At 42.2% G+C, this 14,784-nt stretch overlaps 1 protein-coding gene across 1 annotated transcript in view; it reads right to left on the minus strand.

Annotated features, from left to right (window-relative positions):
• The window catches only part of LOC147693358 (transient receptor potential cation channel subfamily M member 2-like), a 624,327-nt gene that overhangs the window by 475,388 nt on the left and 134,155 nt on the right, over positions 1–14,784 (minus strand). The window lies entirely within an intron of this gene.

Below are 14,784 nucleotides of genomic sequence, written 5' to 3' on the forward strand. Positions count from 1 at the left end.
CCTGATCATAGGGGGTACACAAAATCATAACAGACTTTAACTTCTGACATCCTCAACCATAGTATCAAGACCTCATATCACTGTTCGGAACTGCTGTACCGCAGTATAGTCCAGCGACTACAGTCAACCAAGCCCAATAATCCTGTACAGCAGTTAACTATAGAAGCACGGAGTCTGATGCACCTCAGCGGAGGGAGTTCTGTGAAAAACAAGCAGCAGGTAATATTGGACATTGTCCATTGTGGATCAAGACACCGTTCCACTGTTGGGACCTAGAGTTGATTGCACCTGGTCGAAGGGAGTACCTTCATTTCCACTCTCAGATATAGTTCTAACAAAGTCCACTGTGGTATCAAAACACCGTTCCACTGTTGGTACCTGTTGGACTACTGTGTTAGTAGTATTAAGAGCATTCCACGCTCCTGGGCCTCAGGCTGGGTGCAGTGAGCCTGGGTCACTGTAGCCAGCGTTAATCTCAGAAGCCTTCCGAGCTCGCAGACCACGGCTCAGGAGCTTCCGCTGGCACGTGGTGGGCCCTCTTTCACATACGGCGGTGTAGAAAGGTGAACTGTGGGGCATATGTGCATCACAGCGGCCATGAAGGTTTCTGAGTACCAGCACGCTGAGAGTATCATTCACGCTGCCACCTTCGCTCACGGTGTCAGCCCCTTGGTGGTGTAAACTGCGCAGACCTGGAAGACACATTTGCCATTCTGGAACAAAACCACACCCAGAGAACCAAGCCTCTTCTTTATACTCCTAAGCTAGCCTTGCGTACGCGGAGCCAACCCACTATGCTAAACATTTGAGGGGGGCAGGTACGCGCTACCTTTCCGTAATCTTCCCTACTGACTGTACTATCATGGTTGCGTCCACTGTCCAGATCACTCTATAGACCATCAGTGTATGTTGACATGCACATGTCTGTGCTCTGCATACTCAAGTCTGTCCGGCACATCCCCTCAACACTTTGCATTGTATTCTTTTATAATCAAAAATTACTTGCCATCTTCGCACATACTTTGCTCCCATCTCTCCCCGCATTCTGCATTGTGTGGCTGAGGTGCCATGCCATGTTTGCCTTGTGTACATGCCTAGCCATAGTTCCCACAGTACATATTGTCGTTGTGTCTGCTAGGTGTACATGTTGTTTTTCATGTTGTATGTGATTATATAAAGTAGAGCGTTTATTCATGAGCAGTGGTTTCTCCCATTTACATATCGCTGTCTTAAAGAGCATACATACGTTTTTCTCACAGGTAAAAAGTGCGACCACAATGGCAGTCATTCATTGCTATCCAAGAATGTCCAACTACATGGCGCTTCTAAGCTTACAGCCCCCAACTGTGCGTCCTTTCTGAAAAGAATGCCAACTCCCACAATCAGACTTTCTAATGGCAGTTATCTGCTTCTCAATAACATGCACTCCTACGGAATGTGAGCTAGCATACCGTATGTCCTTACTGTTTCAAACCGAGTAAGTTCCTGTTGCAATGTCTATTCCCACCCACACAAACTAACTCCTAAACTTCAACTTGGCCTTCAATCCCTACTTTGAAAACAGATTTCATTAAACAAACCAAACTGAAAGCACTTTTGTTCACAACAGAAGGGTCCCTCACTTCTGCAAAAGAAATTTATCGAGTGCAGATACCACAAACTTCAAGTAAAATACACTCCCTTATAAATTTTAACCTCCTATTACACTTTGTGAATTGTTACACAATTTTCAACACATCTCACACTCAAGGTCTGGCACACTTCTTTAACACGTCCTCCTCCGGCCTTCTCACACGCTTTAAAACAGTTTTTCTTTTAATACCAGACTTCATTCATTTGATCATCTCTGGAATAACAGGAACAGTGCCCATAATTCTTGCTCTCTTTGCAGCCATCCTACTACTAATTCTACTTGTAAAAAATGGTTGCGCTCTCTGTGATAACAACCATGTCCGACAGAATATGCCTCTAAGCGAAGTTACATCAATACTGTAAAAAAATGGAAAAGGTTTTCGGCTACCTGCCTCTATCTATAATCGGAGCCAGCTACAACATAACATTTATTTACACATATGCAATCTGCGTACAACCATCTTTTTATTGCAAAACTTGCCCATTCGACTGGCGAATGGATCTATGCCTTGCCAACATCCTAACAATCGCTCCTGATATCCAGCAGGTAACACAGTATCTTGAAAACCATGAACTTGATTGTTCAGGCAGTGGAGCAATGGCGAATGCAATGCAAAAAGGTATCGTGGCGGAATGGGATTCCTGCGCAGCCTCGAAAGATCTCCTGCAACGTGTGGCCTTTCAAAACATCGCAGAATGCCTGCCAATTCAAATTGCCGCTCCAACATTCGAGGAACATTACTGTCCCTTCGAGGATATGAATTGGATGGTAAGCAGACATAATATCGAAATTTTTATATCGATGTGACAGAATATCGAAGTTATTATATCGATGGTAAAGTATATCGAATAATAAAATATCGACTACAAAAATATCGTATTAAGTATGTGTAATTTTATATCAGATGCAAAAATATAGTAAGTTAAAATATCGTTGTATAAAAATATCGATATATAGTAATTATTAGTAAAAATTGATTATTTTTTAGAAAGGTTTTGTGTTTATTAACCCTTTCGATGCTGATGACGAGCTCAGCTCGTCATCACCCACGGGTGTCGTGTGCTGATGACGAGCTGAGCTCGTCATGGAAACAGCAAAATGGTAATTCCCAGCACAGGAGGGGGAAAACGCCTAGCAGCCAAGGTGTTAATAATTAGTAATTTCAATCTGTTATTTAAATGTTATTTTTATATATATTTTTTTAAAATAATATATCATTTTAGGAGCGGGATGTTGGGTTTATAGGGGATAAGGGTGGGGAGTGTTTTAAAATTTTAAATATTTGAAGTAAAATTTGTAAAAAAAAAATGTTAATTAAAAAAATAAAAACAATTTAGTAGCTGGATGTTGGGTTTATAAGGGATAAGGGTGGGGAGTGTTTTAAAAATTAAAAAATTTGAAGTAATATTTGTTAAAAATGTTTCAAAAATGTAAAACATTTAAAAATACAAAATAAAAAAATATATATTTAGTAGCGGGATGTTGGGTTTATAGGGGATAAGGTTGGGGAGTGTTTTCTAAAATAAAAAATTTGAATTAATATTTTTAATTTTTTTTTAAATTAACAAAAAAATTAAAAAACTAATACTTATTAGTGGGATGTTGGTTTTATAGGGGATAAGGGTGAGGAATTAATTTTTAAAATTTCTATTTTTAAGAAATAATTGTTTAAAAGCTGTAATATAAAAAATAAACAACAATTAAAATAAAAAAAATAAAAATTAGTAGTGGGATGTTGGGTTTATAGGGGATAATGGTGGGGATTGTTTAAAAAAATTATAAAAATTAAAAAATATTTGTAAAAAATTTGAAGAAATTTGGAAAAAAATTTAAAAAAAGAAAAGAAAATTGTTATTTAAAAAATAATTTAAATTACATTTAAAATTCACATTTTTTAAATACTTTAACATAAAATTGTGCATATATTTTAACATTTCAAAATAATATTTATGTTTAGAAAACACATCTTTTTTTAATAAATTTTGTTTGATGTATTATAAATATTTTATTGGTTTACAGCTACTACTTAAATGTAATGTAGACTGGAGAGGGAATAGTAAATATTTTTAATTTTGTGTCCAGCACCTACCCCAACTTAATGTAGACTGGAGTGGGAATAGTAATTTATAATTAATTAGTGTCCAGCACCTACCCCAATTTAATGTAGACTGGAGTGGGAATAGTAATTTATAATTATTAGTGTCCAGTACCTACCTCAATTTAATGTAGATTGGAGTGGGAATAGTAAATTATAATTAATTAGTGTCCTGCACATACCCCAATTTAATGTAGAGTGGAGTAAGAATAGTTAATTATATTTAATTAGTGTCCAGCACCTACCCCCAATTTAATGTAGATTGGAGTGGGAATAGTACATTATAATTAATTATTGTCCAGCAACTACCCCAATTTAATGTAGACTGGAGTGGGATTAGTAATTTATAATTATTAGTGTCCAGTACCTAACTCAATTTAATGTAGATTGGAGTGGGAATAGTAAAGTATAATTAATTAGTGTCCTGCACATACCCCAATTTAATGTAGAGTGGAGTATGAATAGTTAATTAAATTTAATTAGTGTCCAGCACCTACCCCAATTTAATGTAGATTGGAGTGGGAATAGTAAATTATAATTGATTATTGTCCAGCAACTACCCCAATTTAATGTAGACTGGAGTGGAAACAGTAATTTATCATTAATTAGTGTCCAGCACCTACCCCAATTTAATGTAGACTGGAGTGGGAATAGTTAATTATATTTAATTATTGTCCGGCACCTACCTCAATTTACTGTACATTGGAGTGGGAATAGTAAATTATAATTAATTAGTGTCCAGAACTTACCCCAATTTAATGTAGACTGGAGTGGGAATAGTAATTTATAATTAATTAGTGTCCAGCACCTACCTCAATTTAATGTAGACTGGAGTGGGAATAGTAAATTATAATTAATTAGTGTCCAGCACCTACCCCAATTTAATGTACACTGGAGTGGGAATAGTTAATTATATTCAATTAGTGTCCAGCACCTACCCCAATTTAATGTACATTGGAGTGGGAATAGTAAATTAAAATTAATTAGTGTCCAGCACTTACCCCTATTTAATGTAGACTGGAGTGGGAATAGTTAATTATATTTAATTAGTGTCCAGCACCTACCCCAATTTAATGTAGACTGGAGTGGGAATAGTAATTTATAATTAATTAGTGTCCAGCAATTACCCCAATTTAATGTAGACTGGAGTTCGAATATTTAATTATATTTAATTAGTGTCCAGCACCTACCCCAATTTAATGTAGACTGGAGTGGGAATAGTTAATTAAATTTAATTAGTGTCCAGCACCTATCCCAATTTAATGTAGATTGGAGTGGGAATAGTAAATTATAATTAATTAGTGTCCAGCACCTACCTCAATTTAATGTAGACTGGAGTGGGAATAGTACATTATTTATGACTATAAATAAATGTATACAAGTTTTGTGTAGTTGGAATTTTTTATTTTTTTAATAACAGGAACAAAACAACAGGAAACAATAGTATTACATTTTTAATTCATACTAATTAATTTTGTTACATATATGAGACAAAAAATGTTACATTTTTAGATTTCTTTGAAACTGTACATTTTATTAAAAAAATGTTTAAATACAGATGTAAGTATGGTTTAAAATAGTAACAAAAAAGTACACATTTTTCACATAATATATAACATTTTTATATTGTTATACGTGTTGGTTGTACATATAAATTTTAAATTAATATTAATATTCAAATTATTAATAGTAATTTTTTTAACAATTTATTGGAATTTAAAAAATATTTTAACACAGGTATATTGATATACAAATTACAAATTTGGTTCACATATTTTAGTACCATTTTTCCATGTTTTAATAATTATAAGAATAAATATTATGTATTTTTTAATATTTATTTTTTAATTTTACAAAATATATACATTTTGTTAAGTTTTTTAATACAAATACCAAAAACAGATTTCTTTTGGACATTGTATTTATTTATAATTTAGGAAAGGAATATTTAAGAAAATTAAATAATATGTTTGTAAGGTTACTCTATTTTATTATTTTTGGGTCTTTTATTTTGTAACCGCTTTAGGTCGTTTTGTGTCATTTTGTACCACTTTTGGCCGCCATAAGTGTGGCAGGGTATGCTCAGACGTGAGTCCCTTGCTCACTTTGCCACTGGATTCAAGCAAGCCGGGCTGAAGACGGCTGGAATGCCAGAAACCGGTCCTCGGAACCTTGTTTCCGGTCCAGGGAAGACATGGCTTGGCAGTTCGGGCTGGACTGTTCCCATGAGGCACAGGGTCAGACTGATTTGCATATAGCCATGTATGAACTGGGGTGGCATAGTGGGCTAAAGAGCGGTGAAGGATTAAACCCATATCTTTTGAATGGGTGTGAGTGTTTGATTGATTCAGATGCTCGGTCCATCACCACCCCCTTTTGTACCGCTTTTGGCCGCCACAAGTGTGGTAGGGTATGCTCAGACGTGAGTCCCTTGCTCACTTTGCCACTGGATTCAATCAAGCCGGGCTGAAGACGGCTGGAATGCCAGAAACCGGTCCTCGGAAGCTTGTTTCCGGTCCAGGGAAGACATGGCTTGGCAGTTCGGGCTGGACTGTTCCCGTGAGGCACAGGGTCGGACTGATTTGCATATAGCCATGTCTGAACTGGGGTGGCAGAGTGGGCTAAAGAACGGTGATGGATTAAACCCAGATCTTTTGACTGGGTGTGAGTGTTTGACTGATTCAGATGCTCCGTCCATCACCACCCCCTTTTGTACCGCTTTTGGCCACCATAAGTGTGGCAGGGTATGATCAGACGTGAGTCCCTTGCTCACTTTGCCACTGGATTCAAGCAAGCCGGGCTGAAGACGGCTGGAATGCCAGAAACCGGTCCTCTGAAGTTTGTTTCCGGTCCAGGGAAGACATGGCTTGGCAGTTCGTGCTGGACTGTTCCCATGAGGCACAGCGTCAGACTGATTTGCATATAGCCATGTATGAACTGGGGTGGCAGAGTGGGCTAAAGAGCGGTGAAGGATTAAACCCATATCTTTTGAATGGGTGTGAGTGTTTGATTGATTCAGATGCTCGGTCCATCACCACCCCCTTTTGTACCGCTTTTGGCCGCCACAAGTGTGGTAGGGTATGCTCAGACGTGAGTCCCTTGCTCACTTTGCCACTGGATTCAATCAAGCCGGGCTGAAGACGGCTGGAATGCCAGAAACCGGTCCTCGGAAGCTTGTTTCCGGTCCAGGGAAGACATGGCTTGGCAGTTCGGGCTGGACTGTTCCCGTGAGGCACAGGGTCGGACTGATTTGCATATAGCCATGTCTGAACTGGGGTGGCAGAGTGGGCTAAAGAATGGTGATGGATTAAACCCAGATCTTTTGACTGGGTGTGAGTGTTTGATTGATTCAGATGCTCCGTCCATCACCACCCCCTTTTGTACCGCTTTTGGCCACCATAAGTGTGGCAGGGTATGATCAGACGTGAGTCCCTTGCTCACTTTGCCACTGGATTCAAGCAAGCCGGGCTGAAGACGGCTGGAATGCCAGTTCCTAACTATAATATAATGTCTGTAAAACCTATGGTTTTTTCAGTGAATTTTAAAGGTTTTTTAAATGTTAATTTCAAGTTTTAATATTTATAAAACCTATATTTTTTCTAATTGTTTTTTAATATTTTGCAACTCTATTATCCTTTTTTTAAACGTTAAAAATTATGTACTGGGGCATATCGGACCACTCCCCAATCCTGTTAGCGTATGCTCCATATACCCCACGAAATCAGAGGCTGTTCCCGATCCGCCCAGGGTATCTTAAGAATTGTAAGATAAGTAAAGCCCTTATTAAGGTGACAAAATGCTACTTCACAGAACACCAGCATTCTGTTTCATCCACCACTACACTGTGGGAGGCATACAAGTCAGTGCTCAGAGGTCATGCTATCTCCCTAATTACGGGTCATAAGCGAGAGACACAGAAACATAATGGCGAACTAGAGATAGAGGTAGCACAGGCGGAAGCGGGCCTGGCAACAACCACGACTGAGACGGCTGCACATAGATTGCTCTTAGCACAGCGTGAGTATAAGATGTTTGCGCGTGAAGAGGCCGCCGCTAGACTAACCACAACGCAGCACACGATCTACGAACAGGGAGATAAAGCTGGCCGATTACTGGCCTGGTTAGGAAAGAAGGAAAGAACATACAATTGGATAACTCAGATAAGATCTACAGAAGGAGAGCTAGTAAATAAACCGCATCAAATTGCTGAAGTTCTCGCAGGACACTACAAGACAATTTATACTCCGCGGGCCACTGCAACGGTGGACGAAAATATAACATTCATTCAAGACATACATATGCCTGCGCTAGATGCAGAGGCTACAGAAGCCCTAGAAAGCAATATCACCCCGGAGGAACTCACACAATCAATTAGGGTACTGCGTCCGGGTAGGGCGGTGGGTCCCAACGGGATCCTGATTGAGCTTTATAAACAGGCCACCCCACAGCTCGTGCCACACCTACTAGCCATGTATAGGGAGAGTCTAGACAAAGGAATTCTGCCTAAAGACCAGAGGCTCGCCACGATAGTGGCGATACATAAGCCCGGAAAGCCGCCTCATGAGTCCACATCCTTAAGACCAATTTCCCTCCTAAATGCAGAGGCCAAAATACTGGCCAAGGCACTATCGACTAGGCTGCAACAGCACTTGGCGAAGGTAATTCACCCGGACCAGTCCGGCTTTATGTCACACCGCAACACAGCGCTAAATCTCAGAAGGTTACACTGGGTAATGGAACGCAAATTGACCATTGCAGAAGACGCAGCTATACTATCCCTGGATGCGCGAATGCCTTTGACTTGGTGGGGTGGCCCTTTCTTTTTGCAGTACTTAGGCATATGGGGTTCAGACCTAAATTCTGTGCATGTGGCCAGCTACTATATACACAGCCAGTGGCGCGGTTGGTGGTGAATGGCCATTTATCGACGGAATTCCAACTGGGCAGAGGGACAAGGCTAGTCTGTCCTTTGTCGCCACTCCTATTCGCTATAGTTCTTGAACCACTCGCGACGTGGATTAGACAAGACCTGGCAATACGAGGGGTTAAGTGGGCTGACGGATGGGAGGACCGCTTCTTGCTATACGCGGATGATATACTACTGTACTTAACATCTTTGGCGCGATCCATCAAATGCCTCCTAGACATCTGTGCAGCCTATGGGCGGGTATCAGGATATACTATTAATTCGGAGAAGTCCCTTCTATATGTTCTACATGGCCCCCCTCCGCAAGTCCCGCAGGGTTGTACGCTCAAATAGTCACAGATGGGTTTAAATACCTCGGAATGTTTATCACACAGGACCGCACGCAGTTCATGGAACGGAATCTGACACATCCCCTCAAGCGCTTCAAGAATTATGTCAAACACTGGCGCACACTGCCTCTGACGCTACTAGGGAGAGCCGCCCTCTTCAAGATGATGGCACTCCGACGATTCCTATATGCACTGCAAAACACACCATTCCATATCACTGTGACATATTTTGCGGCAATTAATGCGGACGTGACGACCTTGCTATGGGACGGAAAGGCCCCCCGCATAGCCCTACACAAATTAACTAGAAGCTGGTACGGTGGAGGGATAGCTCTCCCAGACATCAAGGTATATTATTGGGCATCCCTGCTTGTAGCTATTAATCAATGGCTCCACATTCCCCAAGAGGATCCAGCGTTTAGATTAGACAGGCACTTGCTGGCTCCATCGGGAATCATGGGGGCATTGTACAATAAAAAGAAGAGATGCAACATAACAGGTCCAACGCCACATGCCCTACGTATATGGTTTGGGGCGCAGAGGGCATTGGGATGGAAGGATGTAGTGACACTGGCGACGCCTCTATGGGACACAAAGCTACTCGGAATGTTGGGCAACACCAAAGGATTCCGCAATTGGGACCTAATAGGTATATCCACAGTGGGAGACCTGTGGCAGAAGGAAGAAATGGTTACTTCTGCCCATTTGCAGGCCACATATGGCTTAGCACAGACAGAACAATTTCGATATTTCCAAATTAAGCATGCACTCCAATCCCTATTGCCACGAGGGACACGACCTGAAGAATCCTCGTCACTAGAAGATAGACTCTTGACGGACCACCTGCACACAAAAGCGATTTCACTGACCTACTGTAAGATAATTAACAACTACTCAGATCCCACAGCAGCGCTAAAGGTTACATGGTAGCGAGATCTGGGAGCCATCAAGGAGGTTGACTGGCGGGAAGCATTTGCGTCTCCTAGAGAGGTAGCAATCCCATCGAGACTGAGGCTAGTGCAGCTTAAAATTGTACACCGCACATATTACACAAGGACGCTTCTCCACAAAATCCACAGCACAGACACACCACTCTGCCTTCGACAATGCGGGATGGCAGGTACGTTCTTCCATACATTCTGGCAGTGTCCCAGGGTTGTTTCCTATTGGGCGGCGGTGACGCGAACACTCTCACAGGTCACAATAATGCCAGAACCGAGGTGCTGCTTGCTCCATATCTGGGAGCCCACAGACCTTACCGGGATGACCCAAGACTTGGTGGCGTTCGGCATGACAATAGAAAAACGTAATATCGCGCAGCGCTGGGGGTCCAGGGAGGGCCCCACCCTCTGCCTATGGTGTAAAGATATGGATGTGGCAATGGTGGTGGAAAAAATCAGTGTATATCCATCGAGGATGTCCGAAGAAATGAGCAAAGGTCTGGGGAGGCTGGAACAGCTATAGAGGTGACGTATGTGATCCTCCCCAGGTAGATTACTCCGAATCTCATGCTAGTGTATGACAAAAAGAGGTCAGTGGGTACGTGTCGCCTGTATAGTTATCAGAAGCAAGGAATACACAGATTGATGTTATGCCTAATACTCTGTCTCTAAAATACTGTTAAAAGAGCGTAAACAAAATATTGAAATGTGTATTTACATGTCATGCAGTCGTACTATCTATGCATTGCCATGCGAAAGGTTCAATAAAAATTGTTTAAAAAAAATAAAATTATGTAATGTTTTATATCTTCCCCCCAAAAATATGTATATCATTTTATTTATTTTTTGTTGAGAAAACTACAGTCCCGTACCGGTAGTCTTCCAAGCTCGATCAGCACGCGAATCCTATCCACCACATTTAAATGATGCGCATTTCCTATCCAACAGGTTTGTTGCACTGCATCCCGTGTAACAACATATACGTATGAGGTCGCGCCAGCTGCTACTTTGGTATGCGACGGGTACGCACTACCAAGCCACGTGTTATGTCATGTATGTATGCGGTTGCGCCCGCTGCGCATTGCGTATGCGATGAGTGCACGTTGCCACGCCCTGTGTTACGTCATAGACATACGGTGTCGCGCCCCGTAGGCCATTACCTCATTATTTTTTGTCTCAAACCTATATCTAAATAACTTTAAAGTGTATATGAGAGCAAGTGATAATCAAACATATTTTAAACATTAATATATTTCTAACTGTAATAACCTTATATTATAGTAAATATATTTTCTCAAAATCACGTCAGGTGCGGTCTCCTTGCGTGCTGGATGCGCAATTGCCATGTGACCATAAAAAAAAAATGTCATTAGTTCATAACATTTCCCATTGTAACAGTTGGAAAACCCCACCCATTTAAGTCAATCTCTGTACTGCATTTGATGAGACACACCTCTTCTGCTTAGAGAGCTTTTGTCTTAACTTTTTCCAATTTACACATATCTTACACTACACACAACATGCAACCACCATCTTCATCAATATTCATGATCTGTAAGGTAGCCTTCCACCTGTGATAGCCATACGCCTAAAAGTTACATAATCAAAGTTTTCTCCACTACCAGAGGTAACAGTTGCATACGCTGTCCACAGCACAACGTAATGTAGTACGGCCCAAAGGCAGTATCATGCATTGATAAGGAACACACGGACACGGATAGATAGTGGAAGTGGGTACAGGCACGTGCGCTCCACTCCTTTATATTACCAGGGTAACATATCCAGTGACGTCTGTGCTGGATGTGTGTGGGGTGAGTGTAAACCAGCCCTCAGGGAATGGTTGCTGCTAGCATCAACTACAACAGTAATCATTGGATCACACACAGAGATTCAATATTAACAGAATCAATAATTTGTGCTGCAGTAAGGTAGGGACAGTAGATGTGAAATAATACAGAAACAATTCTATCATAAAAGAACCACAACTTGTGGTATACTGAGACTCAATCAATAGATCTGAAATAATACACGAAAAGATTATATCATAAACGCTCCATCAGTTCTAGTACACTCTCATAGCCACATCAAAAGCATTTAGCATGTGCAAAGCCAGCGATGATGCGTGCTGCGGGCGGGCCGTACTAGGAGCAATATCTGTTGCCATCAACACTGCATCATCTGCAATAGCGACTCGATCTGAATTGTGGACACTGCTGTCTGCAGTGTAGGCCAGACAGAGCGGTCAGCACGGGCCAAACCCATGTTGCATTGACTTGAGCTCCACAGTTTGCAATCCGCAAAGCAACAAAGACGGAGCCTGCAATGATGCGTATGAGCGGTGCAGACAGAGCGAACTAGAGCAATGTCTTTTCCTACAGGACTGAATCATCTACAATAGCGACTCGATCTGAATTGTGAACACTGCTGTCTGCAGTGTAGGCCAGAGAGAGCGGTCAGCAAGGGCCCACAGCCACGTGGCATTGACTTGAGCTCCACAGTTTGCAATACGCAAAGCAATAAAAACCATGTGCAGAGCCTGCAATGATGCATATGAGTGGTGCAGGCAGAGCGCACTGGAGCAATGTCTTTTCCTACAGGACTGCGTCATCTACAATACCGACTCAATCTCAAATGTGAACACTGGTGTCTGCCGTGTAGGCCAGAGAGAGCGTTCAGCAAGGGCCCACCGCCACGTGGCATTGACTTGAGCTGCCAGTTTGTCATACGCGAAGCAAAATAAAATCGTGTGCGGAGCCTGCAATGATGCGTATGCGTGGTGGAGACAGAGCGCACTGGAGTGATGTCTTTTCCCTCAGGACTGCGTCATCTACAATACCGACTCGATCTCAAATGTGAACACTGCTGTCTGCAGTGTTGCACAGAGAGACCGTTCAGCAAGGGCCCACTGCCACGTGGCATTGACTTGAGCTCCACAGTTTTCAATCCGCGAAGCCACAAAGACATAAATTACAGAAAACTCTGCAATAAATAAATCAAAACAATTCGAATTGCGATTTTATCTGTCCACAGTCTACACTATTCACTGTTCCTTTGGACTTGCAAGATGAATTTGGTCATTTTATTAAAACTATAACTCATCTAAAAAAAAGTTCTTCAAGCAAGTATACTAAAACAATATTGTGTATATTTCAATAGATGTTGTAGTTACTTGACTACTGGATTCTGTAATTTAACAATCACCACTTGATCCAAATTGTGAACCCTGCTAACCACAGTGTAGGCCAGAGGCAGTGGTCATTACCACCTCACAGCCACATACTGTTGGATTCGAAAGCTAGGAGTTGGTTGCACCTGATCGGAGGGGGTACACAGAAATCATCACAGACTTTAACTTATGACATCCTCAATCACAGAATCAAGACCCTGTTTCACTGTTCGGACCTGCTGTACCGCGATCTATTGCAGCAACAGCAGTCAACCAAGCCCACTAATCATGTGCAGCAGTTAACTACGGAAGCACAGAGGCTGATGCACCTCAACAGAGGACATTCTGTGAAAACCAAGCAAAAGGTAATATCGGACGTCGTCCATTGTGGGATCAAGACACAGTTCCACTGTTGGGACCTAGAGTTGGTTGCACCTGGTCGAAGGGAGTACCTTCATCTCCACTCTCAGATGCAGTTCTAACATCGTCCATTGTGGGATCAAGACACAGTTCCACTGTTGGGACCTAGAGTTGGTTGCACCTAGTCGAAGGGAGTACCTTCAACTCCACTCTCAGATGCAGTTCTAACATCGTCCATTGTGGGATCAAGACCCTGTTCCACTGTTGGGACCTAGAGTTGGTTGCACCTGGTCGACGGGAGTACCTTCATCTCCACTCTCAGATGCAGTTCTAACATTGTCTGTTGTAGGATCAAAACACCGTTCCACTGTTGTGACCTAGAGTTGGTTGCACCTCATCGGAGGGGGTACACAGAAATCATCACAAACTTTAACTTCTGACATCCTCAATCATGGAATCAAGACCCCGTTTCACAGTTCGAACGTGCTGTACCGCAGTCTATTCCAGCGTCAGCAGTCAACCAAGCCCAATAATCATGTGCTGCAGTTAACTACGGAATCACAGAGTCTGATGCACCTCATCAGAGGGAGTTCTGTGAAACCAAGCAACAGGTAATATCAGACAGTGTCCATTGTGGGATCAAGACACCGTTCCACTGTAGAGTTTCTTGCAATTAGTCGAAGGGAGTACCTTCATCTCCACTCTCAGATGCAGTTCTAACATCGTCCATTGAGGGATCAAGACACCGTTCCACTGTTTGGACCTAGAGTTGGTTGCGCCTGATCATAGGGGGTACACAAAATCATAACAGACTTTAACTTCTGAAATCCTCAACCATAGTATCAAGACCTCATATCACTGTTCGGAACTGCTGTACCGCAGTATAGTCCAGCGACTACAGTCAACCAAGCCCAATAATCCTGTACAGCAGTTAACTATAGAAGCACGGAGTCTGATGCACCTCAGCGGAGGGAGTTCTGTGAAAAACAAGCAGCAGGTAATATTGGACATCGTCCATTGTGGATCAAGACACCGTTCCACTGTTGGGACCTAGAGTTGATTGCACCTGGTCGAAGGGAGTACCTTCATTTCCACTCTCAGATATAGTTCTAACAAAGTCCACTGTGGTATCAAAACACCGTTCCACTGTTGGTACCTGTTGGACTACTGTGTTAGTAGTATTAAGAGCATTCCACGCTCCTGGGCCTCAGGCTGGGTGCAGTGAGCCTGGGACACTGTAGCCAGCGTTAATCTCAGAAGCCTTCCGAGCTCGCAGACCACGGCTCAGGAGCTTCCGCTGGCACGTGGTGGGCCCTCTTTCACATACGGCGGT

This window comes from Lissotriton vulgaris, chromosome 8 (genome assembly GCF_964263255.1).
Source record: "Lissotriton vulgaris chromosome 8, aLisVul1.2, whole genome shotgun sequence".
Classification (NCBI taxonomy): Eukaryota; Metazoa; Chordata; class Amphibia; order Caudata; family Salamandridae; genus Lissotriton; species Lissotriton vulgaris.